Raw genomic sequence first — 27,745 nt, 5'->3', positions numbered from 1 at the left:
CTATCTATCTCCTTCCTACCTACCTACCTACCTACCTACCTACCTATCTACCTACCTACCTACCTACCTACCTACCTACCTACCTACCAGTGGTGGGATTCAAATAATTTAACAACTGGTTCTCTGCCCTAATGATTTTTTCTGACAACCAGTTCACCAAACTGCTCAGAAAGTTAACAACCGATTCTCCCGAACTGGTGCGAACTGGATGAATCCCACCACTGCTACCTACCTACCTACCTACTTACCCATCCATCATCCATCATCCATCCATCCATCCATCCATCCATCCATCCATCTATCTATCTATCTATCTATCTATCTATCTATCTATCTATCTATCTATCTATCACACTTTCATTTAAGTTTTCAACATCAGAGTGGAATAGATATTATGGCATGCTTCCATGTAGAGAGTTTTTCATGACTCTCACATACATATACATTTATACTTATATACCATGGAGGGGAGAGAAAGTCCTCTATTTTTATATACTGGGTGGTGTTTTTATACCCATCCAACCACAACACAACACAAATAGGAAACAGACTCTATGTGTTTGGCTTCAGACAGATGTTGTTCTATGGGGTTTAAACCTTCTAATTGAAATTAATACATGACCCTTGCAATTTAGATGACTATATACCAGGAGTTCTCCAAAATGGCAACTTTAAGATATGTGTATTTCAACTCCTGAATTTCCTACCAGCATGGCTGCATTAGCTTTCAAAGCTATTTATAATATAACATCTGTATCTCTCTATTATGAGGGTAAGGGAAGGGGGATAAATTGTGACAAATTCTGTATACAGTACCCCTTCCTGCAATCCTGAGTACCAGAACCTACATAGCTCCTAAAACTAACACACTGCATATTGTCATCTGAAATGCAAAAGTTCCATAAATTCAATTCCTAGTAGAGGGTTTGAACTCTCCAGAATAACATCTGGCTGCCTATGTCTGATGATTCCCAATAAAGATAAAACCAGTCACAAAGTGCCTACCTGTAAATTTGCAATGGAGTCATTTTAATTGAACAGTTTTTGTATTTCCAAAAGTTTCTGCTATTCCATAATTCCATTTGTAAAGGATTTCAGTGGTATAGTGGTACTTTGGTACTCAACTGCTTTGAAACTCTTCAAATTTGGTACTCAGTGCATCTAGATGCAAAAACTTTGTCCCAGCACTCATCATGTTTGGTACTCAACACACAACCTAAACTTGTCGGTGTTGGTTGCCTTGTGATTCACTCCATTATTTTAGATTTAGATTTTAGATTTTATTTATTACTTATAGGCCGCCCTTTTCCCTGAGGGGACTCAGGGCGGCTTACAATTCATGGGAGGGGGAGTGCAAGACAAAACATACGACAATACGTGAGTAAAAAAAATAAAACGATAAAACACAACTTTCATTCAACATTCGGTGGGGCGGATTAGAATCTTTATCCCCAGGCCTGACGGGATAGCCAGATCTTAAGGGCTGTGCGGAAGGTCTGGACGGTGGCGAGGGTGCGAATCTCCACGGGGAGATTGTTCCAAAGGGTCGGAGCTGCTACTGAGAAGGCTCTCCTCCGCGTAATCGCCAGTCGGCACTGACTGGCGGATGGAATTATTCCTGATGAGAATTTTTTTTTTTGGCTACTCATCATTTTTGGTATTCATTGTGCCTCTCGGAACAAATTAATGGTGAGTATCAAGATACCACTGTACCTGGAATTTTAGGCTTCATTTCCATTTTTTAAAAAATGCAATATTTGCATTTTAGCATGGCAGTCAAGGCCTCTTTTTCATATTAGGAAACCTGTTTTTCCGCCAAGGCCATTTCCTTTGAACTGCAGAGTCTTTTCAGAAATGAAACAATAGGGAATATATTCTGGAGTCTTTGAATACACTTGCAAGTGTTGAGAAAGAATCTGACTGGGAAAGGGAGCAATGTAACGTACAAATTTTCCATCTGCCGAATGTTATCGAAACCAGTGTCTTCTATTGTTTGACTCATTGTTCCATGATACATCTAAGACAAATATACCATGTGTATAATTCTATAAAAAGGCTTGACAGTCTTGAACTAATAAATGTTTTGTGCTTTTTCTAATGGCTTGTGGCTTATATTGGGAAGGGGGAAGAAAAAGTCACTTTGCAAAGGTATAGTGTTTCTCACTATACTAATGCTGGGAAAGATTGAGGGCAAAAGAAGAAGGGGACAGAGAATGAGGTGGCTGGCTGGAGTCACTGAAGCAGTAGGCGTGAGCTTTAATGGACTCCAGAGGATGGTAGTGGACAGGAAGGCCTGGAGGATTGTTGTCCATGGGGTTGCGATGGGTCGGACATGACTTTGCAACTAAAACAAAGTGTTTCTCTCTTATTCAGAGATTAGGTTTTTTTTAGCTGCACACAACATTCACATAAGCTGCCCAATTTGCTTTAACTTTTCTGTGATTGTTCTTAAGCAGATTCCTTCTGTTATTTTCCTGATCTTCTTTTGAAAAGATCTCATATTTCCCTTTTTGTGTTGTGACCTCCATTTGTTGTTGTCCATTTGTCTTGACTGAGTCAACTTTCCTTCCCCTTTCTTGCCTGATATTGAAATTATTGCAAGTTCTTTTGGTCATGCATTACTTTCATTATTTCCCTTTCTTTAGTTATCATAATAGTTTGCTCCAAAAATAACTGCAATCTTCTCTTCAATGTGCTGGGATTTTTGTCCACTTCAGTTTTCACACGGACTTCTATTTTTTCCCCACAGCTCCTCACCTTGTCTGTCACAGAACTTTAGCATATGGAATCTGTTCCTTATATAGATTTTATATTTTGATTGTGTGATTTTCGAATCAAATCTTGTAGGCACAGCTATTGCGATTAATTTTTTTACGTTTTAACACTTAAATTCAACACATTCATGATATGTTCCACAATCTGCAATCTTATGTGTCTAGGTTGATTGGATTTCACTGTTTCTCTTATTCAGTGATTGTGTGTATCAAATAATGCAAAGGTGAAGAATCTTTGCGTTATGTTGGTTGAAACAAAAGTTGTCAATAAAGAGTTTGCATTGTAAAACAAATCTAATCTATCACCTAGATTAATTCATTTTCCTACTCCCTATTTTCCAGCGATAGGTTCCCCCCCCTACTTTTTTCAATTTTTGCAGTTCAACTATACATGAATAGTGTTTTCTTGAGACTGTATAAAGCTCACTTTACAATTTGTTATGGAATTCATCAATGTCTTTCATCATCAATGGAATTTCACGCCAACCTTCTACTTTTTATATATTTTGTATTGTGTTTGTAATATTCAATATTTACGGTTCTATAAGAATTTCTATGAGTTGGTATTTTACTTTGAACTTCTTTCTTTTTTGGTATTTATTATACTTGTAGTAAAGCACATAGTTGTTTATTACATTTATATAGCTACCCATCTCCCCAAAGACAATGTTGAGCGGCTCACAACAGTGATAAAACAGCCAAATAAAACATATAAAAATCTTTAAAAAATAAGTCATAGGTCACACCCCCTCCCCAAATACTAATCATGGGCAAAGGGAGAATAAACAGGACCCTCTCAGCAATACTTAACTCTGCCCTTTGTCATGGCATTGCCATTCTATTCTATTCCCTCATGGTCTTTTGCCTTATATAGTCATATGAGTTGTCCATTGCAGTCCACCTTCATTCATTTATAGCAAGGACAGCTCCTTGCTAGAAATTATTGTTCCCACTGTAGCCCTCTGATAAACAATGCAGCTATATACAGTAGCCCTCTGATAAACATTGCAATCACAGAGTTATCTCACCATAATCAAGTTAGGGTCTAAACTGAATCAATAAAACAAGAATATAAAAACCACCAATCCTTGCAGTTTAATTCTGGTAAACATTGCTGTGTTCCATCTTGTTCTGCCTACTTGGATTTGGCTGGACATTTTCCCCATGAGTCATACTTCCTCTGACTGCTACTAATAGATAGTCTTTCTTTGCTGGTTCAGAATTCTTGCTTAGCATTCACTTATGCTGAATATAATACTGCCATGGTTATTTTGTCTGTCCCCTAACATCTGATGCACAGAGATAGGCCTGTCTGAATGCAAATATTCCAATTAATTTTCCAGCCGATTCTCTCATGCTTTGTGCTTTTCAAATGTTTGATTTTTTTTCATTTATGTCTACTCTTTAAAATATGCCAGGTCAGAAACAATTTTCTCAAGAATGCCTAAAAGTCTGTTTGATTGATATAAGCATTTTATGATCGATATAGAATTTTAAAAGCCTGACAATGTCTTTCCCTTCTTCCTCTTAAACCCAAGAAAGGTGTGTGTTGTGTGTGTGTGTTTGTGTCTGTGTGCGTACATGCACAATCAGTTAAAGTTTCTTTCTAACGTTTTTACTTTGTCATCGATTTAAATTGAGTATGTTTTTGTAACTGCTGTCACATAGTTTCTCCAAAGTCTCTCTTAACACCTTGCCAAGTATTAGGAAGCAAAACTGAGTCATTGGTCAAGTGAGAGTTAAATTGTTTTGCATCCCCAATCCCCAGATATGTATTTTGCAATTATATTTTTCTCCAGAAAAGGCAGGCCACTTTGCAAAATAATAATAATAATAATTAGAATTTTTGAATAATATAAAAGTACACAAAATTAAAGGAAAAATAAGAAGAAAAGAATATACACTAGAAGAAAAGAAATAAAAGGAAGAAAAGAAAAAGTTGTCTTCCACTATTTTTTAAAATCAAATAGTTACCTTCTTATTCTTTTCCTTCCCCTATAAGCCTTTTAAATTCCCAAATCCATTCATCATCAGTTCAGGACTCAACCAGCAATTGTTTCCTCTTTCAACACAAAAATCAATAGAAGGTTTCTTGTTTTCAAAAGAACTTTTTATCATTTTCCCCCACTAAATGGTCAGTTTTGTCCTTTTTTCAGTACTCAATTAAATAATCCAATCTGAGTATTTTGTTATGCTTCCATCTTTGTGCACACAATAATCTTGCAGCAGTTACTATATATTATAGTGTATTAATTCCCTTATTTCTTTTCTAATTCATGTCCCTAATACATAATAGAAATGATTCTGGTTTCATTGTAACATTAATCCACAATATCTTTGGCATTATTATATGGATTTGCATTATGTATAATAAAAAAAAACCTTTCTTCCTTTTCATACTTCCAACACTGATTTGATATTCCTTTGTACATTTTTTGACAGCTTGTCTGGTGTCAGGTATCAATCAAACCAATTTACTTAAAAATTCTGTTAAATTATGACAGCGTAAATTTAACATCAGTTTCCTAAATTTTCTCCTGTGTATCTATATTTATATTATACCCTGTTATTTGCAGTCCATTTCACCATGCAGTCTTTAACCTCTTCCTTCTGTTTCTAATCTTAATAATAATTTATACATTTTAGCTATTTATATGATTGTCATTTTTACATAACTTTATTTCAAATTCAGTTCTCTTCCCCTCACTGCCAATTATTCCTTTTATTCACATTAAACCTCTCTTTCTGCTGATTTTCAGAAAACCATTGAAAATTATGTCCTACAATTATGTAGCGAATAGTTCTCTTGTCTTCATTTTAATTTTTTCTTTACCTTGTATTAATACATTTTCATATGTTGACTACTTTTCTTTCTCTTCTATTAAAAATATGTCAGTAATGATTAAGGTGACCAGATTTTCAGATTGGTAAAGAGGTACACCTTTGACCGGGGCGGGGGGGGGGGGGGGCTTGATAAAAAAATTTATATGGAGCAACAAAATTTTTCATATAATGCAAAAATAGTATTGTATTTTTTTTATTTCAACATAACTACAATTTACAAATATAAATTGTAACTCTTGCCAAACATCAACATTTTGATCACGTGACCATGTGGATGCTCAATGGTCGCTAAGTGTGAAAATGGTCGCTAAGTGTGAAAAATGGTCATCAGTCACTTTTTTCAATGCCATTGTAACTTTGGTCATTATACCACCTTTCTTGCCACAGTTCTTAAGTGAATAACTGCAGCTGATAAATTAGTAACAGAAGTGAATCTGATTTCCCAAATTGCCTTTGTCAAAAGGCAATTAAAATGACCCCAGGACACTGAAACCATCATAAATACGAATCTGTTGCCAAACATCAAAATTTTGATCGTGTGATCATGAGGATGCTGCAACGGTCACTAAGTGTGAAAATGGTCACTAAGTGTGAAAAATGGTCATCAATCACTTTTTTCAATGCCATTGTAACTTTGGTCACTATACCACCTTTCTTGCCACAGTTCTTAAGTGAATAACTGCAGCTGATAAATTAGTAACATAAGTGAATCTGATTTCCCAAATTGCCTTTGTCAAAAGGCAATTAAAATGACCCCAGGACACTGAAACCATCATACATACGAATCTGTTGCCAAACATCAAAATTTTGATCGCATGACCATGAGGATGCTGCAATGGTCACTAAGTGTGAAAATGGTTGCTAAGTGTGAAAAATGGTCATCAATCACTTTTTTCAATGCCATTGTAACTTTGGTCACTATACCACCTTTCTTGCCACAGTTCTTAAGTGAATAACTGCAGCTGATAAGTTAGTAACATAAGTGAATCTGATTTCCCAAATTGCCTTTGTCAAAAGGCAATTAAAATGACCCCAGGACACTGAAACCATCATAAATACGAATCTGTTGCCAAACATCAAAATTTTGATCGTGTGATCATGAGGATGCTGCAACGGTCACTAAGTGTGAAAATGGTCGCTAAGTGTGAAAAATGGTAATCAGTCCCTTTTTTTCAATGCCATTGTAACTTTGGTCATTATACCACCTTTCTTGCCACAGTTCTTAAGTGAATAACTGCAGCTAGTATTTTGTATTTTGGATAGAATCTTTTTTAAAATAGTCTAAGACAATTTAAAAAAAGAATCCACACAGAATAAAGCTATTTTTTAAAAAATCCTATGCACAATAAATAAAATATTATTTTAAAATACATTAAAAAAATAAAAGAAAAAAACCCAGCTCACTTACCAGCAGGCACAAGTCAATCCAGAATGATGTAGATGTTAATACAAAGAATTGATCAAATTAAAATGGTGAAATTAGTCAGGGAAATATTTTTCAAAGAAACTTTCGCCACCATTTTTTCTTCCACATGAGCCGACCTCCAACCTCCGTGTCCCTCCCCTCTGGAAAATCCAGGAAGTAACACTCGCGGCCCCTCTAGCCAAGCATTTCCTGGAGCTCTGTGGTACTTGCTCATTTTGACGTGGACATTTTGCGGTGGACGTGATGAGCCGGGGTCTCGAAGCCGTTAGGGACTGGATGAGAGCTAACAAACTGGTACTCAACCCGGACAAGACCGAGTGGCTGTTGTGTTTCCCTCCCAATAATTTGGCTAGTGTTCCATCACTCAGGCTGGGGGGCCAAATTTTACACCCCTCAGACAGGGTTCGCAACTTGGGAGTCCTCCTGAACCCACAGCTGACCTTTGACCACCACCTGTCGGCTGTGACCAGGGGGGCATTTGCCCAGGTTCGCCTGGTGCGCCAGTTGCGACCCTACCTGAACCGGGAGGCTCTCACAATGGTCACTCGGGCCCTTGTGACCTCTAGGCTGGAATACTGCAACGTGCTCTACATGGGGCTGCCCTTGAAGAGCATCCGGCGACTTCAGCTAGTCCAGAATGCGGCCGCGCGAGCGATTGTGGGCGCACCGCGGTTCGCCCACATAACACCTATCCTCCGCGAGCTGCGCTGGCTACCTGTTGATCTCCGGGTGCGCTTCAAGGTGCTACTTACCACCCATAAAGCCCTCCATGGTAGTGGATCTGAGTACTTGAGAGACCGCCTCCTGCCAATTACCTCCCTACGACCTATTAGATCACACAGATTAGGCCTCCTCCGAGTTCCATCTGCCAGTCAGTGTCGACTGGCAACTACGCAGAGGAGAGCCTTTTCAGTAGTAGCCCCGACCCTTTGGAACGATCTCCCCGTGGAGATTCGCACCCTCACCACCGTCCAGACCTTCCGCACAGCCCTTAAGACCTGGCTACCCCGTCAGGCCTGGGGATAAAGATTCTAATCCGTCCCCACCCGAATGATGAATGAATGTTGTGTTCTATTTTTACTTATGTACTGTCTCATGTCTTGTCTTGTATTCCCCTCCCATAAATTGTAAGCCGCCCTGAGTCCCCTCAGGGAAAAGGGCGGCCTATCAATAAACAAATACAAAAAAATTTTTTTTTCTTATAAAATGAGGTAAAAGAGGCTTTAAATTTTTAATATCTTCAATGAAAGTACTGAGACAGAGAGAGAGGTTAGACAGGGTGTCTTTTGTCTTGCCCCAATTAGGATTTCTTAAATAAATCCACTGGGCTTTCAACATGAAGCCAGAAAATTGGGACTTTTTAAAAATGGCCCGGGACACGGGACAAATTGTTATAAAGCGTGACCGTCCCACTGAAATCAGGATGTCTGGTCACCTTAGTAATGATATCTATGGGCACAGTCTTTGTTTATATTTATTCTGTTTTGTTAATAAAGTACTTCTCAGGTACTGATTTTTAAAATCTACTTTCACTTTTTCATACCATAAGAATTCACTGACTGAGAATTCATTTTTATCAAATCTGTAGATCCGTATATGTAACAATCATAGACAAAAACAAACTTTTGTTTTGCATTGGGTAATACAAAGTTTCTACATTTTGGCTAATGCCCTACTGTTAACCACAAAGATTTCTTGTTCTGTCTTGAGGACTGAAAATTTCATCAACTGTCTATTTCTCTCATCTAGTGCTAGTTATAAATAAGTGAATATATGTGTTAACATACATCTAAGTATGGGTGTGTGAATGTGGGTTTAAATGAAGAAAAAAAGCTTTGATAACTTAGTCTTTTGAGTAGAAGAATGTCATAGGAAGAGCTGGTTCAGTTTGTGTTTCATAACAGTTTTTCTAACTCCCTGCAGATATTTCTCTAGGCGTAAAGAACAATAGCAATATTCATAATGATGACTGCTAGTCTGCTATGATATTTTAAGGAAATATTTTCGCACATTTTCTGTGAGTGAAAAGAACTTTGAAGTTAGAATGTTATTTACATTCCACAAGATATCAGAGGAAATGCACTCCAGTAAAAACAAAGGTGTTACTCTAAGGTGTTCCTCCAGGCTATGATGAAGGTGTTGACTGAGCAAGTAATTGCTAAGCAGAGATAAATGGAAATGAGCCAGAAATGACTTTTTCTATTAAAGTGCCTTTGAATTTATTTGATGATGGTAAAAATCTTTTTTTAAAAGCCAAATTAAATATTCTGTCCTCCACTCTTATATTTAAAAATATATATAACATTAGAAAGAATATAGTATAGAATAGAATTCTTTGTTGACCAAGCATGATTGGACACACAAGGAATTTGTCTTCGGTGCATAAACTCTCAGTGTACATGCAAACAGCAAAGTGATAAGTCAAAGATCATAAATCATAGGCTCCAACCATAAATCATAAAATACTAACAACAATTGATAAATCACAATATACCAATAGGAGAAGGTAGTAGGAAAGATGAGAGGTGAGAAAGATAACAAGGTGAGAAGATGACAAGGATGATAGCAATACAGCCTTCTACATGGGTAAATATATTTAGGCTTAAGACAGTGCTGTGGGAGTTAGGTGTTGAGCAGAGTAATGGCATGGAGGGAGAAACTATCTTTGTGTTTAGTGGTTCTGGCATGCAATGCTCTATAGTGGTGGCTTGAGGGGAGAAATTGAAACAGTGTGTCTGGGATATGAGGGGCTGTGTAGATACTGTCTCAGCCCTCTTTCTGGTTCATGCAGTATACAGAAATGGAAAGCAGGCTGATTGCAATTGTTTTTTCTGCACTCCCAACTAACTACAGTTGAAGTCTGTATCTGTCCTGTTTGGTTGCTGGGCCAAACCAGACAATTATTGTTCAACCAGATGTTGAACAATGCTGGATGTCTTAAATAAATAAATGCAAATATATATGTCTTAAATATAAATGCAAATTTATTTTTTAAATAAATAAAAAAATAAAGCATTAGTACTGCAATGGGTTACTATTTGAAATCTGAAAATGTAGCATAATTTGGGCCTTAATCCTCAAGTTCTATGCAGCAGCTAAGATTATCTCCACATTTTCTCCATTGCATTGTGCTATACCTACCAATTTTGATCCTCAATACTTGAAAATGTTAACATTAGAACATGTGGAGATATTTGTACTTCTTCTAATAATACACAGTCAACAATAAATTTGGCTATCTCACTATTATTCAGCAACATTATATTAGCATACAACTAATGTTGCAGATCTTTGAAAAGTTTGCTGTTGTTGTTAGTTGTGAAGTCGTGTCTGACCCATTGTGACCCCATGGACGATGTTCCTCCAGGCCTTCTTGTCATCTACCATCCTCTGGAGTCCATTAAAGCTCCCGCCTGCTGCTTCAATGACTCCATTCAGCCACCTCATTCTCTGTTGTCTCCTTCTTCTTCTGACCTCAATCTTTGTCAGCATTAGGCTCTTCTCCAGTGAGTCTAACTTGAAAAGTTAGGTAGTATATTAATATTTGGATGAGAGATTTCCAGAAAATCTCAGTTTTGTGGACTAGATTGGGAAACTGAATGGAAGGCGGAGGTAATGGTGGTAGTGATATTGGAAAATCACTTTTGCACTGTTGCTAAAAAGATTATGTGGCTTTATCCAAATAGTCATCAGAAATGAAGTTTGGTAAAAGAAAAAAAATGTAGTTACTATTTTTTTTTTTAAATTACCCTATTGTATTTTAATGGAAGCGTGGTTTTCAGAAATGATTGGAGGAAATTTCAATGCATGGAAATTCCATTCTAAGGACTATCAATCATTCTGAAGTTCGAGGCAAAGGAGCAGAATCTAAAAGAAATATTGGCAACTATTTGTACTATTTCTGTCTCTAAACTCATTGAGAAATGAGCCACTAATTTGGATTTGAATCCATATATCAGGGATTTTCCTTTTATGTGCATATAATACACATTCGGATTTTTATAATTTACCTTACATTGTGCTCTTGACATACATCCTATAAGTTATTCAAAACAGATTCAAAAATGGATAAACTAAAAAATGGATAAAGCAACTACAAATGTCAAACACACCTTCCATTACATAAAAACATCTGGAACATACAAATGTCCAAATTTTGTGTATGTGTGTGTGTGTGTGTGTATGCCTTTGATCTGTCAAATTCAACATCTCCCCCTTCTTTTGAGATGTGCTGGATCCGCATGTCAGTGATTGGGTTTCCAGACATTGCTTCAAGCTTATAATACTGGCATAATGCAGGCTTTTGGCTCTAAAAATGTAAATCCTCCCACTCCTGCTGTTGATTTCTGCAATGCCTGTTTAGTACTAATTACATAGTGCAGTTCACACTGCTTTGATTCTAAGACTTTATTTTTCCCCCTTTTAAATTTAAACGTTCAAAAACGTTAACATAGGCACTGTATAAAGCATATGTTGACGTACACAAGCTGCAGTAAGTTCAAGTAAGCAAGATGAGAAGAGAGCTATTCCCACCACAGTATCTAATTTTATAGGTAAAAAGGAGTGATAAAGCACATCTGTAGGGCTGACAGAAAACATTTTGTTACCCAAAATGAAGAACAAAATAGTGTTAGGACTGAGAGGGGTGTGGCCTGAATCCCAGCAACAGGATGTGTTCTCCAGAGGGCTCTCTGAAGAATAGATTCCTGCTGTATTGGGGGAGGGGTTATTTTTAACCCTACCATAGCTGTCCTGGGGGGGGCAGTGAAGAGGGTGGCGCAAGTAGGTGTTGTTGAGGAACACTCAACTCCCTTAAAACGCCTGCATTTGTCTTCGGACGCAAAGCAGGAAAGGTAGCCAACATGAGCTACCACAGCTGGAAGGCCAGACAGAGCACGGAAATCAATGTGATGAACATCTGGGTGAGATAATAAGAGTGCTTGAAAGTGCAACATTCCTGTAAGTTAACTTTTTAACCTCTGGTTAAAGCTTTTTAAAGAGAGAGTGACAGAAGAAAGGGGGGAACGGACATTACAAAGCTCTTCCTCCCTCGAGCCAGCAGCGAACAGCCAATAGATAGAAGTAAGGAAATGATAGATCTTGAGAACTGCTTAAGGATGTTAGAAAGCTCTCGGTGTTTAACTTTCACTCTATGCCTTTGATTTTCTTGGTAACTTTCGAGAATCACTGAGATTTGCTTTTGAAGCCAGGAACTTAAACAAAAATATGTTGAATTAATTGTCTGCATTGCCGTCTAGTAGTAAATGGTGCCCAGTAAAAGCTGACCTTGAACTATTGTGGATAAAAACAATTGTTGAGAGCAATATGCTGGCTCTATAAAACCGCTTAGAGACAGCTGTAAAGCACGGTGAAGTGGTATATAAGTCTAAGTGCTATTGCTATGTAGCGCAAGGTTAAAAGGATGACACATCTATTTCCCTCTGCATGCAGTGAGAAGGTTAAGAATAGAAGCCTGGTCTTCTTAGTCATAGTGTCCCTTTGAAAATCATGTTTTCTGACTTTTTCAACAGCTGAGAAATTGTCAGAGGAGAATTTTAGGGATGTGCTGTTAGTTGGATTGAGTATATCAAACTCTGTCAGCCATCCTTGAAGAGCAGGAATCAATAACAGCAATAACGTTAAAAAAAATGACCATTTGAAGATATGATGGCCTTGGAAAGGGTGCTTTACCATCTGTAAAGCACTTCTGACCATCATAAAACATCACATCACTAAAGCTCCCACAGGCACATTTTGAATGCTTGGCAACCAACTTCCATTTACAACAGGTTGCACCAACCTGCGATCTCTGGGATAAAATGGCAAAAATACAAAAACCCTATTGTATATACTGGATTCACTTAAAGGCTACATGGCAACAGAGTGACTCAATAAAACCATTGTAAAATCAGGTCCAGCGGTGACTCACTTACTGACCACACCAACTTATGATGAAAAGTCTAGGCTCAATTGTGGTCCTAAATCAAGGCCTAGCTTTATGGGAATAGGAAAAGTGATGCGATTGCTATTCTCTAGAACAGTGACGGCGAACCTTTTCAGCACTGAGTGCTGAAACTGGAATTTGCACAAAGACTAGCTGGCTGGCGCACATGTGCACACCAGAAACCGGAAGACCAGCTGTCCAGTGTGCATGCAGCAACAAAAAAGAGAAGACCAGCTGGTTTTTGTACATGCCAGAGTACCAGAAACGCTCTGCATGCACACCATCCAGCTGGTCTTCAGATTTCTGGCGCTCTGGCACACGCAAAGACCAGCTGGCAACCGCACGCATGCCCACAGAGAGGGCTCTGCATGCCACCTCTGGCACGTGTTCCATAGGTTCACCATCACAGCTCTAGAACAAATCAGCAATACAAAGAAGTTAAATAATATGCTTGATGTTTTTCTGTTAAAACATTTCTACATTTGTTGCATTTTCAGCAGTTGAATTAAAGGTGGACACCCCGAGATCTCTGTCCCACATCTAACTTTGGAACCTCAGTTTTGCAGTCAGTTCAGTTTCAGTTCAGTTTATTGGTCTTGTATGCCGCCCACTCCCGAAGGACTCCGGGCGGCTTACAATAAACAGGGGAAGGGGATAAATAGACAAACAACAGTTTAAAATACACAACATTCATAGTTACCGTGGGGCTGGCTACTTCAGATACTCTCCCAAACCTCCTTCAAACACAATAGTTAAAGAAGAAACAGTAGAACAATTTGCTTTCATGCTGAAGTCAGAAATGCACACACTCTGTTTTACAATACTGGGAAGAAACAGTTTTAAAAGGGAAATAAATTAAATTCTAGGAGTGGTGGAGAGGCAAGTACATGATATTAGCCTGCTTATTTTCTATCCTTATCCAGCCCTTTGCAGACCTTGTTGTTCTAAAAATACTAAATGTTGTCCCCAGTCATAAGATTTGCACAGAGACTGAATGCCCGTCATGGTACGAACTGTTTAACCTTGAATTTATCCAGGAAAAGGCCTTTATTAGATTTTTCAATCCTTTTTTAATATTAGTAAATCCTTTGGGGGATCATTAAAAAGTAAAGAAAATGCAGAATAGAGGCATAATTAGATTGATACCATGTGGGGTTGGCACCAATTTTTTATTTCAAAGCTTTGTTCCTGGAAAGGGCAAAGAATATGTGGCTGAGATGTGTAGAAGCCTGGTAGACTTCCATGGCAGTAGAACAAAGGATAAAAGCTTTCTCTTTCCTGTTTTCACCTAAAATGATAGTTAGGGTAACTTCAGCCTGCATTTGAATTCTACTGTGAGATGACAGTAGAATTACCATCCTCATAGTTTCTTCACCAAACAGATTTCTCTGTTTTACTCACTTTGTTTTAGGGATTGAAAAAACCAGAGAAAGGTGGCAATAACAAAAGAAATGACCATATACATTTTTATAATACCTCTTTAGGAACCAGGGACGTGCAGTCAGGGGAGGCAGGGGAGGCAGAGCCTCACCACTGTCATCATGAAAAAAAATGTAAAAGGAAAAAGGCTGAGCTAGTTGCTGCCAGAGTCACTGTAGATGACTCTGCTTAGTGCTTAACTGTTTAAAAAAGCCTCTAAAAAACTGTCCTCTACAGGAGGAGGTGGGAGAACCACGTGCCTCATCTAGTCTGACTTTATGATCACTTGAGCAGAGCTAAGCAAGGGTTAAAAGCCGTAAAATTTCTGACATAGATGAGGCACGTCGTTCTCCTACCACTGTAGAGGGTGTTTTTTTAGAGGCTTTTTTAAACAATTAAGCAGAGTCATCCACACAGTGACTATGGCAGCAACTAGCTCAGCCTGATCTCAGCTCTCACCTTTTTTCTTTTACATTTTTTTCTTTTCATGATAGCAGGCAAGAGCAGAGTTGAAATCCTCTCTGAAACAGCTAGAAAAGATACGTGTGTGGGTCGGAGGGAGGGGGAGGAATTCAAACTTCATCCACAAGTGTAGATCCTTCCCCAAGTGTAGTTTGATTGCATGCAGAGCTACTTTGCCTTTACACACACACACACACACACACACACACACACACACAGAGAGAGAGAGAGAGAGAGAGAGAGAGAGAGAGACACACCTGGATAAAAGTATATAAGCCAAGCTTCACTGATTACAAGTTTGAAAAGGCAACATGGCTCCACCTGCAATCAAAAGCTCGGATCGGAAGGCAGCAAGGGAATGGGGGGGGGTATGGCAGAGGAGCTGCTTTCAAGCCATTGGAAAATATATCCAATCCAACTTCTGTGTTTGTCTTTGTTTGAGATTGAGTGAGTGAGAGAGAGATCCAACTTCTCTGTGTGCGTGTGTCTGTTTGAGAGTGGGGGGAGGGAGGGAAAGAGGGAGGAAGGAGGGGGAGGGAGAAGAAAAAGAATGAAGGAAAACTTTTTCGCAAAGGAGAAAAACAAATGCTGTCACTTTAAATCAGAACTAAGCATGCCTGGCTGTGGAATTCTGGGAGTTGAAGTCCACAAGTCTAAAAAAAAATTGAAACCCCTGTGTCAGTGCCTCACCAGCCATAAACCTCACTGCAGGTCACTGTTCGGAACATATCATATGATATATAGGTGGCACTGGATTTTCAGGGCATGAGATGTGCAGGGTGCCAACATGCCCACTAAGAAAAAGCTATTCCGCTTTTACTAACAAAAAATGATTGACATGACTAAAAATTGATGGGGGAAATTAATCTAATCCTAAATTCTGGAAGAAACAAAATATATTTTAGAGACCTCATATCATCCCTCTCCGATCACCTGGTAAACAACCAACATGATTAGCAGAAATGTCCATTGTTTTTGTATAGGCATGTATTCATCAACTTAACACCATAATTTCTAGACAGTTGTTTGAAATTGCTTGCAAACAGTAGCCTTCTGCTTCAGCTGGGCTAGTTGCACTTAGTCTCTATTGAGAACTAAAGCCTATTAAAACCAATGTTGACCAACTTTAAATAGAGACAAACTAATGGCCTCAACCCACTCTACATGATGTTGGTCTTTCTTAAACTATGCAAAAGAAATATATTGTCCTCTCTGTGAAACTTCAGCTAAAGGTTGTTCATAGATTTAGAAGTCTAGGTTCCCATACATTATGTGGAAAATTTTACCTGGATAACTTTGATTTCAGAATAAATCGTGTGTCTCTTTCCTTAGAACCTTTTATAGAATGTTTATTCTATAAGTCTTTCCTATATCTGCCATCTCTGAGGCTTTTACCATTTTATTAAACATTTATTAATAAAGGGAGATCTTTGCATGGGGTGAATGGGGTGGGATGCATTGTATTGCTTTACATGCAGCAATGTCTATGGAGATTTTCAGTGATCGAGGTCATGGTTGTCCCCAAAGTGTTCTCTCAAAAGGCAACTGGACTTCCTTTGTTTTTGCTGGAAGATGTTTCACTTCTCAGCCCAGAACTTCTTCAGTTCTGCTGAACTAAACTGAAGAAGCTTCTTGGATGAGAAGTGAAACATCTTCAAGCAAAAATACAGTTGCCTTTTTGAAAACAGCACATTGGGAAAACATGCAGCAATGTAACTCATTTCTAAGAGTGAAAGGAAGGAGCCACATCACCTACTTTGCCTGATTTCTGAGGCATTTGCAGTAGTCAAAAGAGGAGTCAAAATCTCCTTCAGTAATTCCAAGTGCCTGTTTAAGGCAACCAAATGATGCAAAGGATTTTGTGTCTTTACGTTGACAAAGAGAATAACATCACCTCTGTGGCTCAAGTGTTTTGTCAAGGCAAATCCAAGCTGCTTTACAGAGACCTAGAACAGAGAGCATTTCCATAGAAACCTTATTAATATCTAAGATCCACTTCTCTCCCGTCATCCCTTCTATGGGAACAATTTTATTTTAGGAGTTGTGTACATTATCAGGTTTAGCTAAACCTCTCTGTCTCTGTACTGTGTGTTCCTTTTGCTTTGTTCTTTAATGCATAAACCTGCAGTTTAATTTAACCACCACTGTAATCATATTTAGCCAAAAGCAATCTGTTTTTGCCACTTCTGAATATTCATTTAAATGTCTCGGGCTCTCATTAGATCCATCTCCTATTTAAGAAAGGCTGATTTTATCCAAGCTGAAATGCTCATCAGTGATGGGGATGTGAAGCTTTACATCCCCTGGGGATGTTAGTACAAAATTAAACCTGTAAAGTGGGGGGGGGGGAGAGTGGTTGGACAAAGAAGGAAAATAAAGAAAGTGAGAGACATGATTCAGTCTTTCCTTGAAGGCAGTTGAATGGTTGAAGTCATCTCACTATTACGGTGATAGCTTGAGTGATATCATTGTTTAATGCTCTGCTTGAGCTTAAAAAAGAATTCAACTTCCCTGTAAATGTTTATAGAACATCTAACCTTGGGAAAGTCTTTTTCACACTTAAATAAATGCTTAAGAAGTGTAGTTGGATTCACATAGGCACAGAAATGTAACCTATGCATCAGAGGTGGTATTCAGCAGGTTCTGATCAGTTCTGGAGAATGAGTAGCAGAAATTTTGATTAGTGCAGAGAACCAGTAAGTACCACCTCTGACTGGCCCTGCCCCCATCTATTCTCTGCTTCCTGAGTCCAGTTGATTGGGAGGAAATGGGGATTTTGCAGTAATCTTCCCCTGGAGTGGGATGGGAATGGAGATTTTACAGTATCCTTCCCCTGCCATGCCCACCAGGTCACACTCACCAAGCCATGTTATGTCTGCCAAGCCATGCCCACTGAACTGGTAGCAAAAAATTTTGAATCCCACTATTTCCATGCATGTTTTGAATGCAGAAATGTCCCAACTTATGAGATCTTCAGAACCCAAGATAGCCACTACCAGGTATATAGGACTGAATTGAAAGGATCAAACAAACTGTACACTGCACGAGTCAAAAAGAGGGCCATGAAAATATTTACAGACCCCTCACATCCTGGACATAAATTGTTTCGACTTCTACCATCATAACGATGCTATGGAGCACTGCACACCAAGACAACTAGTCACAAGAACAGTTCCTAACCCGCTAACCTGCTCCCCCCCCGAATGCCATCACTCTGCTAAACAAATAATTCCCTCAAGACTGTCAACATTATTCACTAAGGCTGTATTATTATTAGTTTTCTCATTGTTCCTATCACCCATCTCCTCCCACTTATGACTGCAGGACTGTAACTTTGTTGCTTGTATCCTTATGATTGATATTGATTGTTTCCCGATTGCTTATTTGTACCCTATGACAATTATTAAGTATTGAACCTTGTGCTTTTTGACAAATCTATCTTGTCTTTTATGTATACTGAGAGCATATGCACCAAAGACAAATTCCTTGGCCAATAAAGAATTCTATTTTTATTCTATTATTCTATTATACTCTACTCTACAACACTGAATTGAAAGGATCAAACAAACTGCTACATTTCTTGGTAATGTTTTACTTGGAGGAAAGGAATAGAAGAAGCTACCATTCTCTCCACTTTCTCTCCTCTCTGTAGCATATTTCGGAGGAGTGTTGTCTTCTTACTCATTATATATTATGTTTATGATGCAGCCATCATAAACATGAGTCAGTTGCCAAGCACCTGAATTTTGATCACATAATCATAGGGATGCTGCACTAGTTGTGTGAAGAACGGCCATAACTCACTTTTTTCAATGCCACTGTAACTTTGAACAACCACTAAACCAACTGTAAGTAAAGAACTACCTGTACTTGAGACCAGTCACATTGTTCATCAAATAGTCCCCCTCCAACTGGTTTGACTGCTAAATGATTTCACCTACAGTACCCCTATTTCATCAGACTTTTACTTACAGTAAATACTTCCAGAGTAGTTAGTACAGTCTATCATCTCACAATGCCTGTCCTCCAAGAAGACAAAGGCATTGTACGTAAAATATTTTCCTCCAGATCTTCCTTCAAGTTCAACAACCAAGTTGAAGAATGGATAGCATTTTAGGAACTGGGATAATACTTTGTTTGTGTCCTTGAGACAAAAGGAGCTAAGAAGAAGGATGTCATGACAGCATCAGAATGATCAGAACTGAAAATGTGGCTTATGCGTATGTGAATGAAAGATTAGAGTAATTTTTAAGGTGCATTAAGCTTTGTAAACCATTTTTTTAAAATCTTCAATTCCCTGCTGCCACTATGATGCAAAAACCAGTCCAAAATTTTTAGTCTGCTCTAGTTGAATGGATTCTGTGAGGTCAAATATCTATTGACTGAAAGTTATTGCCCATCCCTCTTAGCCATTAAAACATTCTGGCAGTCTCTTACCTTGTTGACAAATGCTTCTCAAATGCATGTTCGTTTAGGCATTTCAAGAAAATTGTTGATAACTTGGTCCTTTGTGGAAAATGTTATAATACAATAGATATAATAGTCCTTTGGTTTTCCACTGCTGTTCTTCAGAATTGTTTTGATAAATTACTCTGTTTTACTTTGGATATGGCCTTTCTTGTTTGCTTAGGTCAGGTAAGCAGATTGTTTCAACCTGACAGTGAAGCAGTGGTGGGTTGCAGGCGGTACGCCCCAGTACGGGCGTACCGGAGCCTGCCCGGAGCATGGGATCTGTTCGAGTACGGTGCTCCGGAGGGCCCACCCACCCACCCACCCAAGCTCCTTACCTGTCTTTTAAGGCTTCCGCGCTTCCGCGGACACACATGGCACATACAGCGCCTATGTGATGCTCCGCTGAGCAGCTGGAGCATCACAGAGGCTCATCGAGATGCATGTGTGCACTGTGCATGTCCATGTGGATGCCGCCAGGCCCGTTCCAATCATACCGGTTGGAACGGGATCTGGAACCCACCACTGCAATGAAGTTACAATTCATACACATCATACTCCCAAATATACACAAAGTCTTTCTTACAATACAATATATATAGAAAAATTTCCTTTAGGTTAGTTTATTTAGCTTTATCAACTGGGACCAGACAATATATGTATTGGCCTAGGTCACAAGATGCTTATAGGCCAGCTACTCAGAGAAGTAGTAGAAAAGCAATCAGGACCCTTTGTGACTGAATAAGCTACACTTTACAATAGCAATTGGCCAAACCTTTGACAAAGAAAAATATATGTGGCTAACAGGTTGTCTTTCCAAGAGCTAGGACATCCAGAGTTTTGCAGGTACACTTACGATTGGTGAGAAATTGTGGCTTAGCCAAGCTGCTGAAGTAGATATATAAACATTTTCCAATTAATCATTTTAAGAAGAATTATAGGAAGGACACTATGAAAACTGAACTTCTGTCTGGGATATATTAATCTATTTTTGTAAGCCTGCAATTTGGTTTGGTTGGAGAAACAACTAGAATATTCAGTGTTGAAAAGAAAATTTTTAAAATGTATTTTGCATATCTAGCATAAATATTAGATGCATATTAAAATCAATATTCAAAGCAAGCAAAACATCATTGCATTTTAATTCATACTTGTCAATTTAGTTTTAGAATTACATTTCACTTGTAGACTTGAGAGATGGTATTAGCAAAGGGTTTTGTTTTAATTAATGAATATTGAATGAATAATCTAATAGATTGACTTTTGACATTTGCTTATCTGATGACCCAATTTGCTTAGTTTTATTTAAACAGTAGTTTACTCATGATTGTCAGCTACTCAGTGAAGCACATCATTGAATGAATATTAATGATTTGAATTTGAGCACTTGAACTTTGATTTGAGTTTTAAGAAATAGTAATTAAAACAAATCAATTCATTTTATATATTACATTAAGACTTTTGAGGCAACATTTGTTCTTAAACTCCCCAAACAATAATGTGTAGGGATTCTACACAATAATAATTTTATTTTAGTTTTATTCCCTTCTCAGTGGATCATTCAAGTTAAAAGCAAATAGCTGCAAAAGTAATATGGCAACTTCCTTTATTGTATACTGGAATATGAAGACAAAAACTGTATTCAGTCTCCATAGTCCAATATAAAGCAAAGCTCATCTGTTAACATCCTATATGCATTTTGGAATGCAACTTCCATCATCCCCAGCAGCAGGGCTGTCAAACTCCTGGCCTGAGGGCCAGATGTGTCACACACTGGCCATGCCCATGCCCAGTTCAATGAAGGGGAAAAAACTCCCAATGCATCTCATGGCACCGCCATGATGACATGCGTTTGATACCCCTGCCTCTACAGCATAGAGGTGGGTTGCTCCTGGTTCAGCCCGGATTGGGAGAACTGGTAATGGTGGTGGCCGGAGGCTCCGCCCACCCACCTGGACACTTCTGCGCTTGTGCAGAAGTGTCGTGCTTGCACATGCATGAACAAACCGGTAGTTAAAAAAATGGAAACCCACCACTGCCTACAGCATAGTCTCTTGGCAACCTTGAAACCATGGTGAAAGGCTATAGAACTAACTTTGAGAATAGGGAAGGAAGGATTAATTAATGGGGGACTTGTGTAACACATTACTCAGTCATGAGAAACAGGAAAATGTTAGGAAGAAACTCAAAATAACTCTGCCTTGATTTTGTTTAGTGTAAGGTGGGATAAAAAAAACATTGAACAAGCTTTTAAGATTATCCTATGTTACTTAAAGAACATTCCTGAAATCCTTGTTTCTCTGATATGTCTGTTTCTTGACCTGACCTTCCTTGAAGGATTGACAGTTCCTAAAAATATAAACAAAACAACAATTTTGCTAGATTGATAGAGCCGAGGTGGCACAGTGGTTAGGGTGCAGCACTGCAGGCCACTTTAGCTGACTGTGATCTGCAGTTCAGCGGTTCAAATCTCACCGGCTCAAGCAATAGCAATAGCAATAGCAGTAGACTTATATACCGCTTCATAGGCCTTTCAGGCCTCTCTAAGCGGTTTACAGAGAGTCAGCATATTGCCCCCAACAATCTGGGTCCTCATTTTACCCACCTCGGAAGGATGGAAGGCTGAGTCAACCCTGAGCCGGTGAGATTTGAACCGCTGACCTGCTGATCTAGCAGTAGCCTGCAGTGCTGCATTTAACCACTGCGCCACCTTGGCTCAAGGTCGACTCATCCTTCCATCCTTCCGAGGTGGGTGAAATGAGGACCCAGACTGTGAGGGCAAGTTGCTGACTCAATTTGCTAAAAAAAAATGTAAACCGCTTAGAAAGGGCTGAAAGCCATATGAAGCAGTATATAAGTCTAATAAATAAATAAATAAATAATTATTTGAAACCTATAAAATTGTGTCATACAGATACCAACATACAGAAATTTGTATACTGGACATTCCAATTCTGTATTCCATCTTCTATTACTTAATTTAATATATTAAAACATTATAGTAAAACATTAGTAAATAGCTATTAGAGGCTTACTGTTTTATAAGGAATAACATGAAATCTTCTCATGCTTGATGGTTTTCCGAAATCCTTAGATGTTAAAAGTTACTTTAATTGTAGATATCACCACTGCACTTTGTTTTTTTTCAATAAATACATTGCAACCCCACAAGGCACAAACAAAGTTCCTTGGCTGTGAAACACACTATCTTTCCATTGTAAACCAATGTCCAGTTGGCTATATTTGTCTGGTAATTTATTGGACTCAAATTCTGTGCTATCTATGGTCAAATACATCGGCCTGTGCATTCCCACTTTAAGGATATCCAGGATTACAATACAAAGAACCAGTTTGACATAGTGGTTAGGACATTAGAGTAGAAACTGAGAGACACTGAATTCTAATCCCATTTTAGGTGCAAGCCAGCTATTTTGCATTAAAGAATTGTTAAATAATAAATGTATGTTTCATAGCATAGCATGAATTTTTTTGTTTTCTGTCAGCTTTGCTCCTTGAGCTAATGAACTGGTCCTCAGCCAGCACTAGTGATAATTTCAGTTTGAGATTTCTGCCTTAAGCTCATTTAATATGACCACTGGCCTAATTTCAAATGTCTTGAGCAATAATAATCATTTCAGATTTCTAGAGCATTTTCTCCCCTTTTTCGCAGTCCTCCTGCAGGAAAGGCAAGAGGCTGGCAGGAATAAGATGGAAAAAAGGGTGTCAGCAAGAGGTACAAACCGACCAGATGACTCTCAACTAGGACTATCAGATCTGGACTGCCAAGACCAGATATCTATTAGAAAACAACAAGGAAGTCAACTTTTGCTTCCATCTAGTGATTGCAGAATTGGATTAAACGCTGGTTTTAAAATATGAGCCAGAGTATCCCAGAGGAAATGCTTCATGATATTTACAATAGATTTTCCAATTTCCAATGTGATTCTTCCACTTCTATTCTTTTCCTCATTAGCCTTACATAAACAAATACTACATTACATGCCATTTCTTTTCAAAATGCATGACTACGGAGCAATCAGATGTCGCTCTTTCTCATCTCTATTCATCTGTCATTTGCAAAACTGTCTTCTAAGCTTTTAAAATGAAAATGCACGCACTCTTTTATATAGGGTGAGAGATGCCAGGCACTGCTTATTCTGCAAGAAACACAATAAGCAGAAGAATCATTTAATAATTAAACTATAATTAAGTTTCTGCTGAAGACCGGAGACACTGTTATAATTAAAACACTAGTAGCAGCAAAAACAGTGATTACTTGTTTAAGTGCAGAACAATCTTCCCGTGATCTCACAGACCTAGGAACCCAAGTTGTTGGACATTCCTGTTTTAACACTTGACATTATTGATCCTGGTTTTAAAAGTCAGGTGGTAAAGTTGTCCAGTATTCATTTATCCAAAATTCTCCTGTTAACTTAATTTGTTTTTTCTAGAGCTCCCATCACTCTGATGCTCCTGTTTGGTGGGGTTTAATTTTAAATAAACATACTTTAGATTTGGTTTGGTTTGGTTTGCTTGCTTGCTTGCCACCTATTCTGGGTGGCTAACAATATCAACATATAAAACAATGACCTCTAAATCCCCAAATATGTGTCAAAATAAAATGAGAAGATTAAATAAATAACTCCAAAGGATTATTTATTTATTTATTTATTTATTTATTTATTTATTTATCTCATGGCACATTCACATCACATTTCAATAGAAACACAAGATATAAACATTCAAAATATGAAACACAAATTTTAAACTATTATAAAGGTATGTCTAGATTATAGATTTTTTTTTTTGCTTCATTTGTCACAGTCAGGGAATCAACAGTCTCCTTCATAGTTCAATTTTGACACTCACAATAAGTTACTACACTCTTTATATGCCTTTTAAATCTTCTTTATATTTCAGGCTTAGAAGAAATAAAGTTCTTAAATGAAACCAAATAAAAAGAAAAAATCAATCCCAACCAGTATTTTAAAAGTAAAGGAAAAAATTTAATCCATAGATTAAAAAAAGAAATAGAAGAAAATCTAAGACTCACTTTAAAAAGTAAAAAATATTCATGAAACTTCCATCATAGAAAAAAATAAAATAAAAAAGATAACACACTGTCCAATAGTGCTTAATTCCACCGCTTATTTCCTTTTCTTTACCAATTTAATTTAACTTAAATCTTTTTTCGGCAGTCTTTTATAAAAATAAGATTTCCTCACCAGATGGACACACTTTCTCTTTCTGCTTTTCCTCCCGTTGCGGAGCTGTCCTGACTTCAGCAGCTTGAGGCTGTGCTTTTTGTCACTGGCTAGACAATCTGGATCAATCAGGGACTTTGCAATGTCCCTGAGATCAGCAAGACATACTCTTCCCTGTCACTGTCTCTTTGGGACGGTTTAGGTCCAGATGGACCGTCCAGCGGCAAAAGTGTCGACTGCGATCTCAGAGCTCCGAGATCGCATGCTGTGTCGTCGCTACATCAGCTCCTTTCTCAACAGTCTCCTTCATAGTTCTATTTTGACACTGTCACAATAATGTTGGATAATTTGTTTTTCAGCTCCACAGTCACAATTGGAGTGTCGATATGGACACTACTCCAAAAGAGAGAATGAGCGCCTTTTGTGAATACAGGTAGGATTTTAATAGAAGGCCTAGTGATTTTTGACCCTCTATTTTGAACTACTTTGCAACTGTTTGATAACTGCACTTTAAAAAGTGTGTGTGAGCACCAATTCTGAATGATATATAAGGCTCACTGTTTATGGGAGCCATGATTTATATTGTCTTTAACCAAAACATTCATTAGTAAAATTCTACTTTAAAAAAATCTTTTGAGAAGTGACCGGATTTTTTTTTTTAATGTAAGAGTTCTCATCATTTATTAAAGGCAATATTTTACCCATTAGGTCTCTTGCTACTGCTAGCTAAGAAGCAATCTGCTGCTTTTATGGAGCAGTTAACTTCCTATTACTCTTCCTGAGTTGAGTTTGAACTGGCAAGCTTTCAAAGGCACCCAAATTGCACCCTGTTGCCCTTAGGTTCCCTAAATAGGTTTGGCTTCATCATTAATCAATAGTCTCAGTAATAAACATGCTCTACCTAGATGTGGTGGATTGAACAGGCTGAATATTAAGTTTACCTGATCAGGACAAACAGTGTCTTGGGAGATGGGATGCTGATATGTTGCATAACTAATCCTGGATATTCACGATCACAATGGCTTTTTAAATATTTTGCTGCCAGTCACTCCAATAGAACAGTGCCTTTCTAGAACACTTTCAAATATTTATATATTTTATATTTAGATAGGTGTCCAGAAGGCAATTCTAAGACAGTAGAACTTACAATTAAGGAGAAACTTCCTAACAGTGAGGACAATTAACCAGTGGAAAAGCTTGCCTTCAGAAGTTGTAGATGCTTCATCACTGGAGGTTTTAAAGAAAAGACTGGACCTTCTATTGGAAGGTCATGATGGTGAACCTATGGCATGCGTGCTGAAAGTGGCATGCAGAGCCATCTCTCCGGGCACACACGCGGTCTCCCATTGCTTTTCCGGGTTCCGGGTAGTCTTTGCATGCACGGGAATGCCGGAAACTGGAAGAGCAGCTGCCCAGTGCGTATGCGCACCCTGGATAGATGATCTTCCACTTTCCAGCATGCACATGCACATTGGCCAGCTGGACTTCTGGTTTCTGACATGCACCCCCATGTGAAGACCAGCTGGCTAGTGTGGATATACACACCAGAAACCAGAAGATCATCTTTCCACCACGTCCATGCACACTGGGTAGCTCATCTGGTTTACAGCACGCATGGTCCCATTTTAGCACTTGGTGCCGAAAGGGTTCACCAACACTGGTGTAGGGTCTCCTGCCTGGCCTAGAAGACCTCCAAGGTCACTTCCAGCTCTATTCTGGTTCTGATTACTGCTGGGAGAGTGGCACCAGCAGGTTATGTTGCCAAAATCAAAGACAAAAAGTGCCTCATCATTTCATGCAGAGAATCTAATCAGACTGATTGTTGAGGCATTGTCAGTCATGGTGATGTGGCAGTATCTTTCACTGCAATTTTCTAAGGCAACTTAAAAGTTATATTAGTTTATTTTAAAAGATTCCTTCATTATACAAAAAATAAGAAACGAATCGCAGAGAGAAATCCATTAAAACTAACACAACTCTACACACTACAGGTAGTCCTTGATAACAGTTCACTTAATGATTGTTTGAAGTTGCAGCGGCACTGGAAAAAGTGATTTATGACCATTTTTCACACTTACGACCTTAGCGGCATTCCCATGGTTACATGATCAAAGTTCAGATGCTTGGAAACTGACTCTTCTGACATTTATAACAGTTGCAGCATCCTGGGCTCCTGTGATTCCCTTTTGCAACATTCTGACAAGCAAAGTCAATGGGGGAAACCTGATTCACTTAACAACCACGTAACCAATTTAACAGCTCCAGTGATTCACTTAATAAATGTGGCAAAATAATAATAATTTGTTACATAAATAATTCATCAAAGGCATCATATTCATTTTGAGATCCTGGATGATATAGGTTTCCCCATTTTTTAAAAAAGAAACTCAGCATCTGTCAAGACATGGTGAACTGAGAATTATTGTTATTTTCAGAATGGCGGCTTTCAGTAAAATTTTGTAGATGCTCAATAGAATTTTACTAGGGAAAAACAGTAAAAGTATTTATTAGATATGTTGCTTGAAGTTGTGTAACAAATAGCATTACTGGGTAACAATGTTTTGGTCTTCCAACGTCATCTTGCCCTTGTCATTTCTCTTAAGCAGCAATAACTGGGAAGCAGACAGAGTTGCCCGTTGAAATCTGCCAAGCTGCTAATGGTGAAAATTCACTGGTCTCCATTTGTCGCCTTTGGGAGTACAAATCAAGTCAAATTATGAATGAAAAATATCTTCTAACAAAAGGATGGGGGGGATTCCTCCCCCCTCACTTAAGATGTTGGGTACTTTTTTGAAGTTCTAAATTTAGTCCCTTACTGGTTTTTCTTAGTTCTACCATCACTTTTCTTCATAGTGCAGATGGTTGCAAAACTATATCTAAAAGTGAATTTCAGGTTCCTAATGAATCATGCTGTCTATCATTTAATTCTCTATAATTTGGTCAATCAGGGCATATTAATGCAATTTAGATTGCAATTTGCAGGAAATAGAACTAGTTTATTCCACCTATATTAAACAAAAAAAATGAACAAACTCAGTATACAAATAGATACATTTCTATTTTTCCTCTATCCTTTCTCTAATGATAAAATTAGATCTGAGAAAAAAAGGCATGGGGTCAAAGATTTGGCTCACTTGCTAAAAATACAATTTTGTTAAATAGATCTGTCTTTATTTTTGTATCTGCAACAAATCCAAGAAGAGAAATATCTTAAGCAGAGATT

The sequence above is a fragment of the Thamnophis elegans genome, chromosome 5 (genome assembly GCF_009769535.1).
Source record: "Thamnophis elegans isolate rThaEle1 chromosome 5, rThaEle1.pri, whole genome shotgun sequence".
In the NCBI taxonomy this organism is placed as follows: domain Eukaryota; kingdom Metazoa; phylum Chordata; class Lepidosauria; order Squamata; family Colubridae; genus Thamnophis; species Thamnophis elegans.
Note: the sequence above shows the minus strand (reverse complement) of the source record.